We start from the raw sequence: 15,030 nt of genomic DNA on the forward strand, positions 1-15,030 counted from the left end.
TATGTACATACTACACAATGCTATAAAATGTGTTCACATCCTTCCGCAGTTAGTGTTTTCATAAGCGCAGTAAGAGGACCACACCCTAACCACGAAAAACACTCCTATACAGTAACACCGTCTCCTCAGCACCTCGATGTTACGAGTACACTTGATGGCAGATAACATTCTAGGCTACGTGCATTCGCTAATCCCAAACGACTCCTATCGGATTGCCACAGAGTACAGCATGACCCTTCATTCCTAATTACTCATTTTCAGACACCCACTGTGCAGCGACTTCGCTCTTGACACCACCTCAAGCGTCCTAGTGAACACGTGTGGCACGTGAGGCGTTGCTCCACCGTTGCACGCCATTCTCACAGTCGCTGTGCTGGCTGGACTGCTTGCAGCACTTTGGAAACCGCGTGTGATTCCTTCCACTAATCTCATGCGATTTCTTACAACCACCCTCCACGATGCTAGGCGGTCGTTCTCCATCAGTACACAAGGCCTCCTTTGTTTCGGTTTACCTATGTTTGTCCTTTCGCGATTCCACTTCAGAGTTACATCGCCAAAAGTCGACTTGAGTAGCCTTAGAAGGGTTGAAATGTCTCTGTTGGATGTGTTATACATGTGAAATCCAATTATTAGTCTACGTCCGAATTTGTTCCCTTTATGCTGTTACAATACTCGCCGCCCGCTTTAATAGTGGGAGTCCGTCAATCATGAGATTTAGAGGTCAATTCCGCATTACGCAGGGGGTGTCCGGATACTTTTGACCAGATGTGTTATGTATGTCACAATTTTAGTCTCTTAGATTCATGGTACAAGCTACAAAGTCTGTGCGTAGTGGGTGGACTGTGTGAGGAATAACTTTATACATTTATTAAAAAACTAGAAACCCGCCTAGTTTTTTAATATATTAACCAACGATTGCTGACGCGCTACGATGTTGAAGGTTCTTAAACTTTATACATTCGTTTTACAGCCTGTAACCTTAAGCACATTTGGTCGAAATGTAGCTGTAGGTGACTTATATAATCAGTATTATAGTCTTAGGAAATGATGATGATATAAATGACCTACAAAAATAATGTCGTTTCGTGACTGAAACAATTTTAACGCTTCTGTTTCTACTCTTCAGAAGTATTCGTTTTCCTTAGTTTGGCAGCCACTGCTTTAGAGGATCGATGAACAGTGGACACCGAATGGTATTCAATTTATTTGTCACCAGTCATCGATCAGGATAAACAACGGAAAACTTTGATTTTAATTGTAAAAATTCCAGTTGTCACACCGCAAGTGAGAAAACTGATAACTGGACGGAACAAAACATCGAATTAATTTCTGATTGCCAAGACTCGTCGGAATTAGCTGAAAAGACAGGGAGCGAGCTGGAAAGTGGATATGAACTGAACCCAGTGGAAATTACAAAATAATCACCGAGCGAGGTGGCGCAGTGGTTAGACACTGGACTCGTATTCGGGAGGACGACGGTTCAATCCCGCGTCCGGCCATCCTGATTTAGGTTTTCCGTGATTTCCCTAAATCGCTCCAGGCAAATGCCGGGATGGTTCCTTTCAAAGGGCACGGCCGACTTCCTTCCCTGTCCTTCCCTAATCCGATGAGACCGATGACCTCGCTGTCTGGTCTCCTTCCCCAGAACAACCACCACCAACCAACCACAAAATAATCCTATCATATAACAATTATTTGACAATTCTTCAGGTCCAGTGTGCAACACAGATGCAGTCAGAAAATACGAAAAAACACACAACAGTTAATTAATGCAGTCCAAATTCAAAACCTAAGATCATTACATCTGCAGTAAACTCGATTAAGAAATGTTCATAGTTAAGTATATTTAAAATCACACCAAATAACTTTATACCTCTATGCAAGAGGCTGTTGCCAGAATAGTTTTAAATTTATGTTACCTGCATTCTTCAAAAGAATCTGTGATAGAAATGCTATAAATATTTACTAACGCCAGACAGCCACGAAAATTTATTAATAAGCAGAAAGCTTTATATTTTGGATGAGGTCCCTTAGGATGTACCAAATAAACAGTATTGAAGACTTTAACCGAGAAATTAAAAATTAAAATTGCACGACCGCCTCGATCTGTTTAGGTGGAGAAGCTCTTCGAATGAGAGGATATACGGTGAATGGACTACCCTGCCCATTTTCCAGACTTAAATCCCATCTAACACATATGGAGTGCGTTGGGGAACGTATTGCAGCCCGTCCACCTGCACCAATGACCGAATAACAATTATCAACTGGTGGAGGTATGGAACGCCCTATCCCAAGAACTTCTTACCAACCTGAAGAGCGGTAAGGGAGCACGTTGCAGAGGTGATCACACAAGATCGAAGAAGAAGAAAGGGGACTCTCCCTATTTCCTAAAACTCACAAGTGCTTTCTCTTCACACCTCTTTCTGCCACTTCATCCTTTCTGCCAGGGGAAGGACTCACTGGCTCTGAAATCTTCGACGTTTCCATACTTTTTAAATGTGTTTCTTGTGCCACCGCTTGGTGAATAAACTTTTTATCTGTCGAACTATATTTTCGTTGATACAGTGCTACTACACACATCAAAACAGGTTTTGTATCACCCCAGTTCCCAGAACTCCTGAGAATAGATGTTGACTATGGATAATCTGTCACAGACACAGTCTCTTTGACTGTTCAGAGGTGTCACTAAACCCGCCCAACGATGTAAACAACCGTCCATGAGCAACGCTTATTAGACGGAGGGTCGGGTGGGGGGGGGGGGGTCCGACAGCCGATCAGCTCCAGTCATTCCACCAGGATGGAGGTACACGGCTCGTGTTGTCTGTCGTTGACGGTCAATACTGCGGGTCGATCGCGTCCGCATTGTTACTTTGTGCCAGGAAGGGCTCTCAAGAAGGGAAGTGTCCAGGCGTCTCGGAGTGAACCGAAGAGATGTTGTTCGGACATGGAATAAATACAGAGAGAGAGGAACTGTCGATGAGACGTCTCACTCAGGCCGGCCAAGGGCTACTACTGCAGTGGATGATCGCTACCTGCGGGTTATGGCTCGGAGGACTCCTGACAGCAAAGCCACCTTGTTGAAAAATGCATTTAGTGCGGCCACAGGATGTCCTGTTATGACTCAAACTGTGCGCAGTAGGCTGCATGATGCGCAACTTCACTCCCGACGTCCATGGCGAGGTCCATCTTTGCAACAACGACACCTTGCAGCGCGGTACATATGGGCCCAACAACATGCCGAATGGATCGCTCAGGATTGACATCACGTTCTCTTCACCGATGAGTATCGCATGTGCCTTCAACCAGACAATCGTCGGAGACTTGTTCGGGGGCAACCTGGTCAGTCTGAACGCCTTAGACATACTGTCCAGCGAGTGCTAGAAGGTGGAGGTTCCCTGATGTTTTTGGGTGGCATTATGTGGGGTCGACGTAAGCCGCCACGGTTGTACGATACGTGAATGCCGTCCTCTCACCAACAGTGCAACCATATCGGCAGCATATTGGCGAGACATTAATCTTCATGGAAGACAATTCGCGACTCCAACGTGCACATCTTATCCAAAAGGATAGCAACATCACTCGACTAGAGTGGCCAGCATGTTCTCCAGACATGAAACCTATCGAACATGCCTGGGACAGATTGAAAAGGGCTGTTGACGTGACCAACTTGCCACTCTGAGGGATCTACGCCGAATCGCAGTTGAAGGGTGGGACAGTCTGGACCAACAATGCCTTGATGAACTTGTGGTTAGTACGCGACGACGAATACAGCCATGCATCAATGCAAGAGGAGTGCTACTGGGTATTAGGGGTACCGGTGTGAACAGCAATCTGGACCACCACCTCTGGAGGTCTCGCTGTATGGTGGTATGACATGCAATGTGTGGTTTTCATGAGCAACAAAAAGGGCGGAAATGATGATTATGTTGATCTCTATCCCAATTTCCGGTACAGGTTCCGGAACTCTCGGAACCGAGGTGATGTAAAACTTTTTTGATGTGTGTATTTTTATTAGTGGTAGTGGTCCGACACATAAAACTGGCAATCTGAAGTCATCAAATTTCTGCCAAAATTATTTACCGGGGAAGATTCACTTGGTTAACTTGTACGTCTATATTTCGCAGAGCCATTTTATGGTGTGTGGCGGGGATACTAAGTGTGACATTGTCACTTCCCTTTTTTCGTCTTTCAGTCGCGAATGGTCTGCGGGAGGAATGATCGTTGATAAGCCTCCGTGTGAGTTCCAGTGCCTCTATGTTTACCTTCCTGTTCTTTTCGCGAGATATACAGGGTGGCGCAGGGAAACGGGAAATTTCGAATTAACGTCATTTCCATGAATAAATTCATAAAACTTGTAATTTATTAACGAAAGTGAATGTATTCAGTATGCCATTATTCAGTATGTCTTTACAATCAAAATGTCCAAAAGTGTCTCTTTACTTTTTAAAGATGACATCGGAAAGATGTGCTCCCATTCGGCGTTCACACTCTAACAGCCTGTTATGAAAACTCTGGAATGCGCGGTGCAGCAAATCTTGGGGAATGGCAGTGATTTCGTTTTCAATGTTCTCCTTCAGTTCATGCATTGTTGCAGGACGTGTAGGGTACACCTTGCCTTTAAGATATCCCCACAGGAAGAAGTCGCACACACTAAGATCAGGGGATCTCGCAGGCCATGCAATGTCACCGTTACGTGAAATAATGCGTCTTCCAAACAACTGACAAACTGCTGCCATCGATTGTCGAGCAGTGTGTCACGTGGCTCCGTCCTGCTGAAACCACATGTTTTCGACGTTAAGATTAAGCTCGTACAGTCTCGGTGTAAAGAATATTTGAAGCATTTCAACATATCGAGCGGATGTTACTGTCTCTGCACTACCATTCTCACGTTCAAAAAAATAAGGGCCGATAACACCATGACATGGTACAGCACACCATATTGTGACCTTGGCGCTAAGTAGTGGTCGCTGGTGAAACTCACAAGGATTGTCCTGTGCCCAATAACGAAAATTCTGTTTGTTCACGAATCTGTTCAGGTGGAAATGGGCTTCGTCTGATATCCATAAGTTAACATTCGCATCCTCGTTGATTTTAGCCAATATCTGGCTACTAAACTCCATACGTGACGGTGGGTCTCGTTAATGTAAGTGTTGCACAGTCTGCAACTTATAGGGATGGAAGTCTAATTCGTGCAGTATTCTTTGTAAGCTTCGTCGCTTAATCCCTAGCGAAGATGCATGCTGTCCAACGGAGCGGCGAGGACTTCTCTCGATTGCAGCTCTAGCAGCCACCTGGAGGTTTCTTTTTCAAGGCAGATCCTGTTTCTTCAAAATTACGCACCCACGTTGTAATCGCATGCGCAGATGGGACACGTCCATGACGTCCAAGCTGGTGATGCTGTCGAAATGTTCTCTGCGCGGCAGTCGCACTATCACCATTTTTGTAAAACGCTCTCACAGCTACTGCACGTTCCGCACCAGTCCAATTCTCCATGATTACTAAATGGCAATGCGTTCACATCAATTGTGCAAAGTTTCGAACATCTGCCGGCGCTACAGTGCTGCCAACTGTAACGTTCAAAATTCCCGTTCCCCTGCGCCACCCTGTACATTGAAGGGAGCAACGCATCTACAACTACGTCTATGTGATAACGGGAGCAATGTATATACGACTACGTCTATATGATTACTCTGCAATCCTCAATGAAGTGGCTGGCAGAGGGTTCATCGAACCACCTCTGAGCTGCTTCTCTATCGCTTTACTGTCGAACAACGCGCAGAGAAAACGTACACTTAAATCTTTCTGTGGGAACTCTGATTTTTCTCATTTTATTGTGATGATAATTTCTCCCTATGTAGGTGGACGCCAACAAAATATTTTCACATTCTGAGAACAAAGTTGGTGCCTGAAATTTCACAGGAAGGTAGCAGAGAGAAACACCTTTGTTTTAATGACTGCCACCGCAATCGTGTAAGATATTAGTTGCGCTCTCTCCCCTATTCCGCGATGATACAAAATGAACTGCCCTTGTTTGAACTTTTTCGATGTCCTCCGTCAATGCTATCTGATGCAGATTCCACAACGCACAGCAGTACTCCAGAAGAGGGCAGACACGGATAGTGCAAGCAGTCTCTTTAGTAGCCTGTTACATTCTCTAAGTCTTCTGCCAATAAATCTTAGTCTTTGCTTTGCTTTCCCCACAACATCGTCTATGTGGCCGTTCCAATTCGTAATTGTAATCCCTAAGTATTTAGGTGAGGCTACAACCTTTAGATTTGTGTGATTTATCGCGTAACTGAAATTTAGCGGATTCTTTTTAGTGTTCATGTGGATGACTTCACACTTTTCGTGATTTAGTCAGCTACCATCTTTGCATCATACAGACATCATGTATAAAGCATTCTGCAATTCGCTTTGATCATCTGATGGCTTTACATGACGATAAATAACAGCATCGTCTGCAAACAAATTAAGAGGACTGCTCAGATTATCTCCTAAGTCATTTATGTAGACCAAGACCAACAGAAAGGCTATAACACTTCCTCGAGGAACGCCAGATATTAATTCTGTTTTACTCGAAGACTTCCCGTCAGTTATTGAATGCTGTGATCTTTCTGGCAGAAAATTACGAATCCAGTCACGCAGCTGAGACAATATCCATAGACACGCAATTTAAATAAAAGCCGCTTGCGAGGAACGGTGTTGACTCTTCTAGGAATTTACGGTCCGTGCATTTTAACAGTAAATCACACCGTGACGTCCAACGTCTCTCTTGTAGCTGTACTGTATGTGTATCATATCTTTGGTGGTATCGATCCTACTCGCTCTTGCTTTCTCTCTGGCCGTTGCTACGCAACAGGATGGACGCAGGCCCGCTGGATGGTGCGCATCAGCAGCCGGTGTCGGGATGTATTCTGATGCTTGGCTGACGGTGGGGGCTGGCTTGTGGCAGCGGTCGTTTATAGATCTTTATGGTGGAGGACGTGTTGCAAGAAGCCTGTTTATATGTTTGTATATTGGCAGCGCTATAGACTGTAATTAATATCGCTGGCAGCGCTCTGCGCCCTCGGTAAGAAACTCTGTGGTTAGACGGACTTGCCGTCAGCAGTTAGCAGTTAGCGAGCGGACGGTTTTGGATGTATATCCCTCATGGAGTTTCAGTGTTGGTAGGACATGAATTGTTAAATGATGATTGGCGTATTGCTAATGTTTGGGTGGTGGAATTATTGACAATTATATAATTTTTGGAACTGGATGTCACATGAGTAAGGTAAAATCTGTTAAATACATTGTTTGCTCTTCAACAAAATCCTCCTTTTGTTAACCATATGCCTACTAGGAATTAGAGCCTATAGTAGTTAGAATCTTTTTATTCAGTTAGCAGTAGCTGTTGCTTGCTGTAACCGCTGTGGTTCATGTTATGAAGATTTTTTGTGAGGTAAGCGGCTTATGAAATGTAGAGGTTATTGTTAGGATTTCTTCTAATTCAGGGCCATTCTTTTGAGTTAATTATTTGAAGTTATGTCGTCACTACAGAGCAGTCAGATTGCGTTGCGCTTGTATATTTTGGGTAATAAATGAATAGGTTAAGTTTGAGTCGTCCTTGCCAGGGAAAATTCTGTAGGTCAGTATTGTAATGGTAAAAATAAGTAACAAGACAGTAGGTTCAGTTCCATTCACCAGTTTCGATAGAAACTAAGAAGTTTCACGCAATCAGTTATTTCAGTAGATACAAACAAAGAAGTTTCACCTGTTGACCTCTAGCCGAGGATGCTTCACAGGAATTTTCTGATTTTCTTACAGTTTGAATAATTAGTGCATGATTGAATTCAAATGGTTTAAATGGCTCTAAGCACTGTCAGACTTAACATCTGAGGTCATCCGTCCCCTAGACGTAGAACTACTTACACGTAACTAACCTAAGGACATCACACACATCCATGCCCGAGGCAAGATTCGAACCTGCGACTGCAGCAGCAGCGCGGTCCCGGACTAAAGCGACTAGAACGGCTCGGCCACAGCGGCCGGAACGCATGATTGGATATTAGTTATCCTTGACTGCGAGTGCGTAATTGTATGTATGGATTTTCCTTTGTAGTTATAGTTTCTTATTGTTGTACTATATTGTAATGTGCAAGGCAGTTGTGGCATGCATGTGGATTAGCACCAAGTATCTCGCAGTCGCTTTTGCAAATAATTAGATATTGATTATTTTCAGCATGTCTACCTATTTTTGCTTTTCAAATTGTTTTTTTGTGTGTTATTGTGTGAAATAGTGTGGTAATCATGGCGAGTAAAAAGCGTAAAGCTAGACTGCAAAGCAAAGAGGGAAATGACAGTGACGACGAGCTTACATTGTTAGCACCACCTAGTAATGAACTGACACATGTTCAAGACAATACTTTGGTAATAGAACATAGAGACATGGACCAGACAGTAAATAATGTGGTAGAAACTGAAACAATCAGTGAACAGAGAACAACTGTCGATCGATCGGTCGGTAACAGTTTGCTTCAGGAATGCGAAATAACAGAACAAAATCTTGCAAATACCGTAGATTCAGGTTTTGCGTCAATACACTTTTCTCAATTAAGTCAAGACACTCTCTCTGCTTTTCAATATACGAATATTGCCGGTGCAAACACACTGACGAAAACCACAAAGGAACATGTTTCAGTCACTAATGCATTGTTATTGCAATCAATTCAAAAATTTGATCAACCAGAAAAACAAACACAGCAACAAATGGAACAAAATCAGGAACGAATACAGCAACAAATGGTACAAAATCAGGAACGACTACAGCTAGCCGGCCGGGGTGGCCTAGCGGTTCTAGGCGCTACACTCTGGAACCGCGTGACCGCTGCGGTTGCAGGTTCGAATCCTGCCTCGGGCATGGATATGTGTGATGTCCTTAGGTTAGTTAGGTTTAAGTAGTTCTAAGTTCTAGGGGACTGATGACCTGAGAAGTTAAGTCCCATAGTGCTCAGAGCCATTTGAACCATTTGACTACAGCAACAAATGGAACACAATCAGAAACAAACACAGCAGCAACTTCAAAAGTTAGACATTACTGACGAAATTAAACAAACACGCGAAGATTTAACCACTGAGATACTAAAAATCTAATCGAAATATCAAAAAAATTCTGAAGATGTAAAAACACAAAAATATGTAAGCATTTTCAGCCTATTTTTTCACGACATAAGAACACAGTACAGAATCATGAAGCAGCCATAATGGAACTACAGATGATTGTACAGGAAAATCACGATACATTGCAGGCTGAAATTGACTCTGTTGCATCTACCGATACGCTCGCGCAACTTGTCTAAAATCAGGAAAACGTAAAGGACACAGTAGATACGATTACGACACAAATGGGCACTGTAAAACTTGGCTCAGAAAAGCACACGGAGGAAATCAGCACATTATCGGAAAAAGTAGCCGAACTTTCGGATCAATTAACAAATTTATCTACAAAGGTAGATGATGAATTGAAACAAGACCGGTACCCTTTGCTGACACAGAGAAGTACGAGCAAATTAGGAAATTTAAAGAGAGTCAGAAACAAATTAATACGCAACACAAAAAGGAAATGCGGGAAGTACAAGATCAGTTGGCGCAAGTGATACAAGAATTTCAGAAGATACTCGCGCTCCGACACGGGAGGAGGGATTTAGAAATACGGAAAAGTCATGCGATAAAAATACATGGTATTCTGGAGATCTTTGAAGGGAGTCGGGATGGTGCACGGAGCTTTGAGATGGAACCACCGGCAAGACGTAACAATGACCGATTTGCGACTCAGTGTCACGATGACTTTGACTATAAGCTCTTCATCACAACGCGTAAATTTAAAACATTCAAGAATTCTAGTAATGACACACATCCACAAGCTTGGCTTCATCAGTTTTCTCACTGTTCTGCTCCTGATTGATCATTAGAGCACAGATTAGAATTTATGTGTGGTTATTTAGAAAATGAAGAATGTGATCGGTCACAGTGTCACAGTGAAGGTCATTTTTATCATGCCTTCCTTTCTGCATACTGGTCTCAGGTTACTCAAGATCGAGTAAAGCACAGTATTATAAAGATGAAGCATTTCGGACAGTCTGAACTTTCCAGCCCGGTAAAATATTTTGAAGATACGTTACACAAGAATCAGTATTTTTTAAACCCGTACAGCCCCTCGGAACTAATTCGCATTTGCGTAATTATGTTGCCTGAACACTTAAGACGTATTATTTTGGCTGGACGTTGTAAAGATGATATCGAAGCTTTTCAGGGACTTTCGCAAGAACTGGAAATCGACACAGTCAATCGCATGATGCGAAAACAGGAAAAGGACAACAATTACGGGTCACATCCATGACAATTTCGTGACGACGGAAATAATACCCGGACACGACAAGGCTTCTGCTATAACGCAAATCGTGACCAAAACAGATAACACCCGTATGACAATCATTGGCAGAATAACAATAGTTACAGAGAAAGATCACCTTTCCATGATAATGACTATGACAGAGACAACCGTAGAAATAGACAATATGCGAACCAGAATAATTATTATCAAGGGAGATAAAATGACTTCAGACAGAACAATCCACCCCGTAATTACGATTCCGGAAGAAATTCTCCTCCACTTAATCGAGAAGAAAGAAATTACCGACAAGACGACAGACGCTATAGTCATAACAACAGACCTGAATTTAATCAGAACTGTTATGATTCAAATATGGCAGGGCTCTCTCGACAAACTGATATTGTAGACATTAGACCTCCAAATACCAGTGACGACGCGCGACAACAAAGAGATAATAGACAATAACTCACACCGCAGGCAGCTACAAAACGTAGCTATGAAGCTGACGACGTAGCTGCCATGACTATCAATTACCTGAAAATGGAAGGCATTACGAACGTCTTCAAATGGTTCAAATGGCTCTAAGCACTATGGGACTTAACATCTGAGGTCATCAGTCCCTTACACTTAGAAACCTAACTAACTTAAGGACATTACACACATCCATGCCCAAAGCAGGATTCGAACCTGCATCCGTAGAAGCAGCGCGGTTCCGGACTGAAGCGCCTAGAACCGCTCGGCCAGGGCAGGGACATCTTACTCCAAGAACATGACATGAAACAGAATAATACTGCATATCCTATAATTCACATCGCAACAAATGACATAAAATTTACGGCAGTTCTTGACTCTGGCAGTCCTATTTCAGTACTTAGTGAAACAACTTTCAGTAAATGCCACAAATCGAACGATTGCCCCACCCTTCCTTTACGTAAGATTAAATAACAAGGTGCAATTTTTGGAAAAAGTGTAGAACGCCAACAAACTAGCTTAGAATTCTTTTGTCAAAGCCACAGATTTATTGTGAATTCTGTTATTGTTCCGTTACTGTCGACGGAGATTATATTAGGTGTAAACTTTTTGAATGAGTATAAACCAATTTTAAACTTTCATGATGCTGAAATAAGTTTAGAGAAAGAAGGTAAGTCAATAGCTTTGAAATTTGAAGATTGGCTTTCAAACTATGACGAGGAAATCAATCAGTTTTACCTTTTGTCAGATCACAGTTTGGAACTTTCGATGGAATTTGACACTAATCATCACTTTGCAAGTACCGACAAGGATGATATTGATGACTTATCATACACTATCGATTTAATTCAGAAAAAATTCAGACAATTGAGAACTGTGATGACACTAATAGTCAGGACCTTTTTGACATCTTACAGTCACATTACACAGTTTTTACTCAAAAAACAGGAACAGCTAAAGGATTTCAGTACAAATTTCGTGTTCGTGAGCATACAAAACTTTGCGTCAGACCATGCGTAATACCGGCAAATTATAGGACCGTGTTAAAACGAAGATACAATCTATGCTTGATAAGGGCATTATTGAACCAGCGGTAAGCTCATACAATAATCCATTACATGTTGTTGAGAAGAAAAACGGATCGATCAGGCTTGTCTTATATTCCATACCATAATCATTCCTGAAACAGACAGGCCACAAACGTTGGAGGAACTTCTTCAAAATTTCAATGGCGTAAAAGTGTTGTCTTCTACTGATCTCAGATGCAGCTTTTATCAAATTGAACTTCATCCAGGACGTAGAAAATATACGGCTTTTTTTGTTTCGGTGTTTTGTTATCAATTTCGGAAACTTCCTTTTGGTTTGAACATTTCTTCGACAGCATTCATTCGTGGGCTAAATTCCATATTACCTGAGTCCTTAAAACGACACATCACCTCATACGTGGACGATATTTTAATAGCAGAAGCCTCTTGGGAACAACGTAATCTAATCGTCAACAGTTTGTTACGTATTTTTGCTGTATCTGGAGTTACAGTTAACTTGGAAAAATCTGAATTCGGTAGGACAAAGGTCAGATTTTTGGATCACGTTATTTCTTCTGAGGGCATTCTGCCAGATCCTTAAAAGTTAGAAGCAATCAGTGCCACTCCAGTTCCATCCACAACAGTAACACCAAAACTTTGTTCTCTCACTGGAAGAAGCATTATTTCGAACCGCAACGAACAGGCACAGTTGTAACTTATTTCTTTGAAAGAAGCGCTACTTAACAATCGAATAATTCACACCTGTCACAAGATTTTTGCCTTAGCACGGATTCTTTTAAAGTTGGTCTTGGTGCCCATTTATTTCAATAAGCTATAGAAAATGACATTACTGTTCAGAAAACCGTCGCTTTTGATAGCCGCGTGTTAACAAAATCTGAGAAAAATTATTCTGTCAGTGAAGTGGAAGCTTTGCTATCGTTTGGGCATTTGACAAATTTCGTTTCGTTCTTTCTGGCAAACATGTAAAAGTTTATAGTGATCATCGAGCATTACAATTTCTTATGTCATCAAAATTAAATCATGACAGGTTGAAACGTTGGGCATTGTTTCTGCAAGAATTCCGCTTTAGAATAATCTACATTCCTGGTACGGAAAACATGGTTGCGGACGCACTGTCACGTGCACCGGCTGGCCTTGAGGAAAGCAACACAGAAGCTAATCTTGAGGAAAATTTCAGTATTATTTACAATGAAAAAGTAGCTTTTAAAAACTTCGTCACTGCACCTTTAAAGGACATTGCCCATTAGCAAGACAAGGACGCGATTTGGAAAGGTATTAAAAGTAAATGGAATGAAAAGACACACACGCAGATTCGTCATTGTTATCTGGTTAGAAACAACATACTCTTCAAACGTTGCACTGTTGATGACAAGCTATGGGGTATTTTGTATTCCTGAAGATTTTGTTAATAAGCTCATCTGGTACATTCATTTCAGCTACGCACATTTTGGTCCACAAAGATTTTATCATATTCTTCAGACAACTTGTTATTTTAACACCATGGAGAATATAATTAGGAGAGTTCTCTGTATTTGCAAACTTTCTCGAAAAGCTAAACCGTCTACCATCTCACATCATGCCACATTGTTTGCTATTATTCCTACTAGATTAAAAGAATGAGCTGCCGTTGATCTTCTGGGACCCCTTCTTAAAACATTGAATGGATTTTCTTACATTTTCGTCGCTGTTGAACTTCTTTCAAAATTTGTTTTTCTCACACTGTTACGTAAAGCCACTGGACGTTATGTATCCAACGCCTTTGTTAAAAACTTTCTTACGTGAAGTTGGACACGTTAACAAGGTCTAGTCTTGTACTGAAGAATGAGGAACGACCGAACAGAATCAGAGAGCTTGTACCTAAACTTCGACATCAAGACATAATTGATTTGGCTGTTAAAAATATAAATTCTGCTGCAGACAAAAGGAGAAAACTATACGATAAGACAAATGCAAAGAAACTACACATTGGTCAGAAAGTTCTCATTAAAGCCAATTCATTGTCACATAAGAAGAAACATTTGAGTTACAAATTCTTTCTGATCTGCGCTGGACCGTACAGTATCCCACGTATACCACATGATAATTTCTCATGTAAAACCGTTTATTGAGAAATAATTTGCTTCTGACTTAGTCTTTGCTATTAAATTTTTCACTTCAAGTTACTATCACGCTTTGTCTCATTTAGCATGCAGCGATGTTTTGAAGTTAACTATCTAGTCAAAAACCTACGGAACACATTAAGACAGTAATTTTGCGAGTTCACTTTTATAGAGAACAGACGAAACAGTCTTATTGTGTGTACATTTTTGCTTGTTAGTTGCACGATTAAGTCACGACTGTATGGTTCACAATCTTGGAACATATACTGCTAATGAGGTTTTATTGCAACATTTTGGTTTACTTGAAAATAAATATTTTTTATTTAAAGTAGTTTCCGAGAGGTCAGAGATGACAGTATTTGGTTTGTTTAACAGCTACACGATCATATTATGACGCTACTTACGAGTGACACAATTTTCATTATTGCTTTTACGCTGTATCTGTTTTATGTCTGCACAGTACAGTTCTTTCAAGGTCACGGCAATGAACGTAATAACTACGACATTTATACGCATAGCACTTTACTTTTGTGTATGACAAGGTAAGTACATCGATTATAGGAGAATGTTGCTTATGAACGGCGACCGTTAAGCAACGATAGAAATTTTCTTACAGCAAGGAGTGTAGTTCAGCGCTATATGACACCCATTTGCGTAATTTCTTTCGTACTTGGAACATTTTTAGAAACATTTTTGAACTACAATGATACAGAGAAGCTTTTCGGTGATGCATTTCATCCGGCAGTTTTAGTCTGTAGATATGAGGTATAATTATATTATCTCTCATGGAGGTACACCTACTTTGTGTACCATGTGAGTGGCACGTGCAAGGAGTCCCGGCTAATATGGTATTTCCTTATACAGTTTTATACATGGGTGCCATATTTTTCTAACACAGAATTACACAGCTATCCGGTCATTTATTTGAGAGAAATAAACATTTTTACTACATCTCTGACACATGTCTACGTAATTACACAGTGGGATTACTTCACATTTTTGAAATTGTACTTTCTCTGCATTTTGTGAACTGTTCACTTTTACT

The sequence above is a fragment of the Schistocerca cancellata genome, chromosome 9, assembly GCF_023864275.1.
Source record: "Schistocerca cancellata isolate TAMUIC-IGC-003103 chromosome 9, iqSchCanc2.1, whole genome shotgun sequence".
Lineage (NCBI taxonomy): Eukaryota > Metazoa > Arthropoda > Insecta > Orthoptera > Acrididae > Schistocerca > Schistocerca cancellata.